Genomic DNA, 8,013 nt, shown 5'->3' with positions numbered 1-8,013 from the left:
TTCACAATAACCTTATCTGATAATTAAGGAAGAGGTTATTATTTTTCAAATGGGAAAACTGATACATGTGGTAATTAAAACTCAGGAATTCAAATTAAAAGAGTGACTTCAAAAATCAAGTTAAAGCAGAAGAATATTTAGTGAGAGGCTTTCATGGTTACGTTTTTTCCGCATCTCTGTTGAAGTGAAAAAGCAGCCTAAATGTTGGCCAAACGGTTAAAGACTAATTTGCTGCCTGTTAAAGGTAGTACCTATCAAATAATAGAAAATAGAAAGTCCTGCCTTTCTTCATCTATAAAATGATTTTGAACTACTTGGTCAAGAGTCATGGCTTGGGGGGGATAATGAACAGATTCAAGACAAATTCCATTTGATCTATAGAATCTTGGCTCACAGAAAATTTTACATTAAAAAAGTCAGAGCTTTCCAATTTCTCTTGAAATCTGAACGATTGGCTACAACTTGACCCACATTTGTGCAGAATAACAATCAAATGCAGTTGAGGTATGGCTCCCTCCTTTTCCCAGGGCATGGGCTTCTCAACTTCCCACGATCCACACCACTTCCTATTACTCACACTGAAGCTACTTCATTTACTTACAATATTGCCGGAGTCCCATAGATGATATTGGACTCAGTGACCTCTGTTTAATATCGCCCATTTTGGCTCATCCATCCGTCCATTCATTCATTCATTCATTCACTTTATTAAGCGAAGCTTATGCACACAGAATTCCACAAGGTACTTAAAAGAAAGAGGTGACTGAAACATAGCCCAGGAGCTCAAGGATCTCACCATTTGATAAGAATACAGATACATAAGCAGATTACTATCTCAGCCTTTGGACCTTCATTCATTCCCTTGATACTTTCACTCAGTCTCATGCCTTTGACACCATGTATATGCTGATTTCGACCTCTGGTCTGGGCCTCTCCTCTGAATTCCAGTCTCTTCTAGCCAAACGCCTCATCAATAACTTCCTTTGGACATGTACTATTCATTCCAACTGCACACACATGTCCCAAGCCAGATCATAATCTTAGATCATAAAGCCTCATTCTCACCCATCTCAAAGGATGACAATCCCATTCTTCTTGTTGCTGAGGCCAAAACCTTAAAGTCATCTTCAGTTCTTCCCTTTCTCATCTGTCCCATCAGCAGATTGCATTGGCACAGGGAATGAGCCTAGGAGTCTTCACAGGGTGACATCTGGGAATGAATAAGACTCAGCTCGAGGGAAAAATGAAAAAAGGAAGCAAAGTGCATGCCAGACACAGGGGACCGTGCAAGCATAGTCATTAAAGTGAGAAATACCAGGGGATCTTGGAGGAACACCTCAAAATTCAGCATAAATCAAGGGTGACTCAGGGGAAGAGAGAAGCTGGAGATAGCTAGAAACAGGGAGGGAGGGTTTGTCTGGATCAGGGAAGGCCTATCTCATTTCTCCTGTCACCACACAATGCTGTGCCATCAAAGGATTCTAGGCAGGTAGGACATTTTTACATAAAGCCAGGCGGAAAATGATTAGGACCTGAACTGAAGCAGTAATATTTTGGATTTAAATTCAGTAAGACTGAACATAGGTTAAACATAGGAGAGGAAAGGCAACAGTGATGACTCCCATAGCATGGCCCTGAATGGAAAATACAAGAGAAACAGGTTGGGGAAAGAAGACAATCTGGTGTCAGAAACGTTGACCTTGTGACTCTGTGGGGCATCCATGGAGATGACTTACTGAGTTATCCATGAATCTGGAGCTCGGGAGATACAGCCTGGAGATGTGAGCTTGAGAAAGACCAGCAGGTAAGTGAGAGTTCAAACCAGGACAACTACCGACTGCACCTGCTTAGCCAAGTCCCTTTATATCTCAGTGCCTCAGTTTCCTAGTCTGTAAAGTGGGGGTTATCATACCTACTTCATGAAATTGTTTTGAAGGTTACTTAATAAAATTATCATACCTTTACTTAGTAAGCACTTGATATATGTTAGGTGTTTAAAAGCTAAATTAATTGCTAAGATCACGTTGGAAGGCCACACAGAATTGTGTTTATTACTTTTTAGAGACATGAATTAACCTTTTCAGAGACATGAATACAGACTTAGAGAATCTACTGTAAATTATGGACTTTCTCACTAGAAAAATCATACAACCAAACACTTAAAATTCTCCAGTTTCAGGAGGTCTGTGGACCCCTGAAGAACCTGTGTTTAAAAATTCTTGGTGTTATGGGGCACCTGGGTGGCTCAGTTAGTTAAGCATCTGACCTTCAGCTCAGGTCATGACCTCACAGTTTGTGAGTTCGAGCCCCGTGTCAGGCTCTGTGCTGGCAGTTCAGAGCCTGGATCCTGCTATGGATTCTGTGTCTCCCTCTCTCTCTCAATTCCCCTCTCACACTTGCTCTCTCTCACTCTCTCTCAGAAATAAACATTAAAAAATCTTTTTTATATTTATGCAAATTCTTGATGCCAAATGAGAAGAGGGAAATTTTGAAAATCAAACAAGGAGAAATCAACATTTAAAGGATGAACAGAGGAAGAGAAGCCAAAACAGAGATGACCAGAAAACAAGAGAGATAACTGGATGGTTTCAAGGAGGGTGTTGTGATAAATCTTGTCAAAATTGGAAAATCTGTCCAATAAAATAAAGAGTTAAAACGGCCATTGGCAGCTTTTGTAAATTGTGTCAATCAGGAAACCAGAGTTTAGTAAGCTGAGGAGTGAAAAGTACATGAAAAAAACAGAGACAACTAAGGAATAAAAAAAAGTGAAGGAAAAGATGAAATGCAAGTCAATGGGGAATATCAGATCGGAAAACAGCTGACTTTTTGTGTGTTATATCTGTTTTGTTTTTTGGTTATGAGAATTTTAAAAATTGTTTTGGAGGGTATTTTGTTTGTCTGTTTTTTAGGGATGAGAAGGACTTTGGGTTTGTGGACTTAGGATCAGAGCCAACAGAAAGATTAAGGTGGGAAATACAGAACAGAGTGGGAGTGATTGATGAAACAACATTCCAGCAACGGAGATGGGAGGGAGGGAGGGAACCAAGGGCTCCCTCCAAGAGAAGACTGGGCTGTGAGCAGAAACAGGAGTACCTCAGCCTCTGAGCATGAGGAAAGGAGGCAGGGAAATGGTTACGTGTCAGGGAGGGTGCGGTAGGCTGACCACTGTCCCCATACATCACTACTACAGTATCCTTGACTATATCCCTTACACTGTGCCTTGTATCCTGGTGATTTACTCATCCCACAACTGGAAGCCTGTATCTCCTTCTCCCCTTCTCCCATTTTGCCCCTCCATCCACCTTCCTCTCCTGTGCAACCATCAATTTGTTCTCTGTATTTACAAGCCTGATTCTGCTTTGCAAAGAAGTTTGTTCTATTGCTCTGTGACGAGCTATCAGAACTCATTTCTCATAAGCCTTTAAAATCTTGATAATCATTACCAGACCATACGCCAAAGAAGTATTTTGGCAATTAGTCTTCCTGTTTCACAAGCAGCAGTAATTACACAAAACTATTATATTTTTACCATTAATATATTAGATGCAAAATTACAAAACCTAAAGAAGACAGTACAGATGTATACATTATATCCATATGATGGATAGGTGGATGGATGGATAGATAGATAGATAGATAGATAGATAGACAGATAGATAGATAGATAGATGAAATGAAGTATCAAAATTGTGTTTGATGTTTTGATATGTTTAGGGTACAGTGTTTATTTTAACCAGCTGTTATGTTTTCAAACATTGATTTGGTTAATCTCTTGCTTGCATAACCATAAGGGAAGTCAGCTTATTAGAGCAATTTCCTCAAGAATTTTTTTGCCAATTAGAGGAAATGGAATTAATTTCATTTCCCATTGCCACTACTATCAAATTTGATGGTATCAAAAACAAAATAAAGCCTGAAGAATCCTCACATAATAAATTATATTTAAAAAGCATTCTTGATTTCTCTGGACTCAAGCTATGGGTCACTTTCTAATGAATTATCATCTCAAACAGATACTCTTGTTAGGAGGTAGATGTTTCCTACTAGATTTAGCACTTAAAACAGTTACCCCTCCACCAACACACGTTTTTAAATACAAAAATCCCCTGTAATGGTTTCATCTGAGTTGTTTTTCTTTCATCTTTTGGATACTGTGGGAAATGTGTTTCATACTCTGACCAGGTGATGGTGGAAATGTTTTAGACCTTTCCCCTTATGTTAAAATTGGTTTGGGTCACAGTTACATAGATAAAGGGAGAAGAGGACGAAGAGACAGCCTAGTTTGAACTTCTGAAAGCCTTATCACGTCAAATGTGAAGGTGTTCAGGTTTCTTGTGACATAGGAGGGGTTAAACCAAAAATAGGTCCGAGGGTCTCAGAAAACATAGCACTATTCATCTGAAAAGGAAAACAGTGTGTTCGTCACAATTAACAAGCTCTCCCGAAGATGAAACAAGCAGTACAGAAATGGAGAGCTGTGCCTCGAATGTACTTGTCCATAGCGCCACCAAGCGGCACAATCATTTTATAAATATTGCTAAACCGGTAATTCAGTTATTCTAGGAGTTCGACGCTGGGTGGCAGTAGATTTCTTTTTCAAGCGGCCTTGAAAACCAGCGTTGGAAATAAGTCACATTCAAGGGTAATTATTCATTTTTTTTTTAAATTGAAATAGCTATAAATCTAGTTCAAAAGTAAAGAAAATATACCACATGGGGTTTTTTATTTGTTTTCTTTTTAAGATATTTGCAACATAGTTTTGTCGCCTTTTTTTAAAATGCTCTAATCCCATAAGTTTAATCATCATTTGGTTCTCAAATAGAGGCAAAAGATTAAAGGAACTGTTTGTTTTCTTTATTAGCATGTCGAACCGAGATAACAGAGTCTCAAAAGTTGTCTGTATGCCTATCATCAAAGTCGTGTGGTTAGCATTTTTAAAAATCCAGCTGTAGTGACTCTTTAAACATAGTTACTGATTAACAAAACTTGACTTAGAGGCAGAAATGAAATTTTTAGGCAACTAGTTAGCTTAGATTCACTCGTATACTGTCTTTTTTTTTTTTATGTTTGTTTATTTTTGAGAGAGACAGAGACATAGTGTGAGCCAGGGAGGGCCAGAGAGAGAAGGGGAGACAGAATCCCAAGCAGGCTCCAGGTTCTGAGTTGTCATTACAGAGCCTGACACGGAGCTCCAACTCACGAACTTTGAGATCATGACCTGAGCCAAAGTCAGTCGCCCAGCTGACTGAGCCACCCAGGCATCCCTCGTATACTGTCTTAACAAAATATGGGGAGAGAGAAGAACCCTGTGACTATTATTCCCCTTCCCTTTTATCCTGCTTCTGAGGCTAAAGACTTTTTAATTTCTCCTGCCAGTCAGAAAGAAACACAATACTGGCCTGAAACACGAATACTAACTGCATAATTTAGGAGGTCTCCCTAGTTACAACAGCAAGTGCCACATAATACACAGGAGTCCAACAGAGCTGTGGCTTTTATTTAAAAAAAAAAATCGTTGCTTCCTTAATATAAATAAAATCCAGATTTTTCCAATGGCCCAAAGATTACCACACCAAAAAAAGGTGGCAGAGGCATGAAGCTCCATCTCAAACAGACAGATTAATTTCTCCTTAGGGAACTCACTACCTGCAGCCTTCACCACTAGGTGGGTTCGAGATGAGAAGAAAAGGAATGGCCTTTCGTCTTTAATACCTTTAGCTAGTTTTGGACAAAGGCCCTTCCTTTAATACCAACAAGTAAAACTGCAACAGGGCCTGCATATTTAAATGAGATTCGGCTAAATAAAAAGGAGGAACTGTAGGAAGCAAGATGGAAACATAATTATACCAGCTCCAGCAGGGTGACTATGTGATAAGATTTAACTAATCCCATGGTTTTTGAGCAATCACAAGGAGAAAATTAAGCCATGTCCCTCCCCCCATCCCTTATTTTAACGCCCTACAAAAAAAAGACTAGACCTTGGTAATCCCAGATCCTGGTGAAATTCTAGTGGATTCCCTTAGAGGTAGCAGTGTAGGGTAGGAGGTGGCAGGAAACTGACCTTTTTCTGTTTTGAAACTAAAAAGAAATAGAAGTGATCCTCATTAATAACCCCTCAGATTAAAAAATAATAATAATAAAATAAGTCAGACTTTTGCTTAGAAGTGATTAAGTGATTAGGGTAAATTTCCCTAAAAGGGGCTGTCACGTCGGGTACAGAGGGAAATGTCTGAGCCCAGTGGGTGAGGGCCCCAAGCACGAGAGACAGGACCAGGCTGCACGTTTCCACAGGCCCCCACCCAGAAGCACTTCCCCAGAGGTGGCAGGGTCTCAGACACAGAACGCACCAGGGGTGCCTGGGCCCTCGTGCCAAGCCCGAGAAACCTCAACAGAGGGCTTTGTTGCTGAGTTTACTACCAGAGCAAAACTCGAAAAAGTCTGCCCACTTTGGGTGCCTTGCAGAGCCAGTCTGGGAAGCGAAAAGGTATGCAGACCAACACAGCCTGAAAAGTGCAACCTTCCCCAGAGTCCTGGACTGATGAGACCCAGGTTGTCAAGCAGGGTAAAGCATGTCTTGACAAGTTATTAATATTGAATTTCTTGTCGGCACTAAGGAATGGAGGGATGAACCAAGCAGACAAGGAGAAAATACAGCATGTTTAATTCCAGGGATCAGCAGAGCAAAGTGACCCTGCGTCGATGACAGAGCTTGCACACTGTGACGGACACTGCTTGAAGCCCTGCTGGACCCGCCTGCGGCATTTAAGCGATAAGCACTGTGTTAGATCCGCACTACCTCCCACAAGCAGAGGCTTATGGTATCAGCGTAACGTATTTACACTACAGACCCAGAAGAGGAAGGGAATTCCTTCCTCCGACATAGGTCATTCCAGGGCCAGTCTGAACATCTCTTTCCAGAGTGCCTGATATCAGGAATTATCACCTCCAAGATTGTATTCACCCACGGAGGTGTGGCTTTCCAGCCTCCTCAAAGCCTCATATTCAAACTGTCTAATCACCTTCATTCACACAGAAGACATATAAAAACAGTATACAAATGTGTGTTTTGTTATATTATAAAATCACATTGATACTGTGTGACACAACATAAACATAAATTGTTTTCCTTTTCAGATGAGCACTTCTTCTCCTAATCTTTAGTTGTTTTTTTTTTCCAGATGAGCACTTCTTCTCCTAATCTTTACTGCAGTGATAATAGGGGAACGGCTGTGGAAAGAGGAAACAAAGCTTCCCTTCCCCACTTCAGCACTATTAGAACACACTGTTTTCAGGTTTGCAAATTTCTGGACCCGTTGTTCTCAATACAGTTTCACATGGTGGCTCTTTTTGCAGATCTTGGAATTAATACTTCTTGAATTTAACATATGCAAGTATCCTGGAATTGCCACAGACCCCGGATGACTGACTACACCTGGGAAGCTTTATATGACACTGCACTTTCTGCTGCCCAGACAAACCAGGGCGTTCCCACTGAATGGCCTTCACACAATATTAACAGAGTTTAATGTTTCCTTCGAGTAATGTGATCACTGCACCCTAAAGATTGTCCTGCACTCTTCAAGATGCAGGTCCTAAGCCTTTTGTGTACCTAGAGAATGGCTTATTACTACTGTGAGTTCTGGCTTATTAACTATAACAATCATTTTGTTCACCTATACAAAATGTCAAATGTCATCTAACTGCTTAATCAGCGTTTCAAGAAATAAAAAGCCATTGCCTGAGTAAGAAAGACTGATGTGATGAAACATCTTGGAGGCCCTCCTCAGTACTAATTAAAATAATAGACATTGTCACATGGTGCAATTATTTTCCAGAAAACAGCTGACGTGTACACCCTATGCTTGGCAAAAATCCTGGCCAATTTCGCAAGAATGTTTATTCCAGACTGAGATCATCCTTTTAAAAAAGAAAAAGAAAGAGAGACAGACAGACAGGGTGGGAGAAGGAGGGAGGGTAGGGAGAAAGGAAGGAGGAAGGAAGGGAGAAAGAAGA

The 8,013-nt window shown here is 40.5% G+C and overlaps 1 long non-coding RNA gene across 1 annotated transcript; it reads left to right on the top strand.

The window, feature by feature from the left end:
* Positions 1–4,418: 4,418 nt before the first annotated feature.
* On the top strand, positions 4,419–7,812 carry LOC115277061. Its single transcript, XR_003902211.1, has 2 exons — positions 4,419–4,642; positions 7,179–7,812. It is a non-coding gene; the product is annotated as an uncharacterized LOC115277061 (long non-coding RNA).
* The last annotated feature ends 201 nt before the right edge of the window (positions 7,813–8,013 follow it).

The sequence above is a fragment of the Suricata suricatta genome, chromosome 1 (genome assembly GCF_006229205.1).
Source record: "Suricata suricatta isolate VVHF042 chromosome 1, meerkat_22Aug2017_6uvM2_HiC, whole genome shotgun sequence".
NCBI classification, from domain to species: Eukaryota; Metazoa; Chordata; class Mammalia; order Carnivora; family Herpestidae; genus Suricata; species Suricata suricatta.
This window is presented reverse-complemented; position numbering and strand designations above follow the sequence as displayed.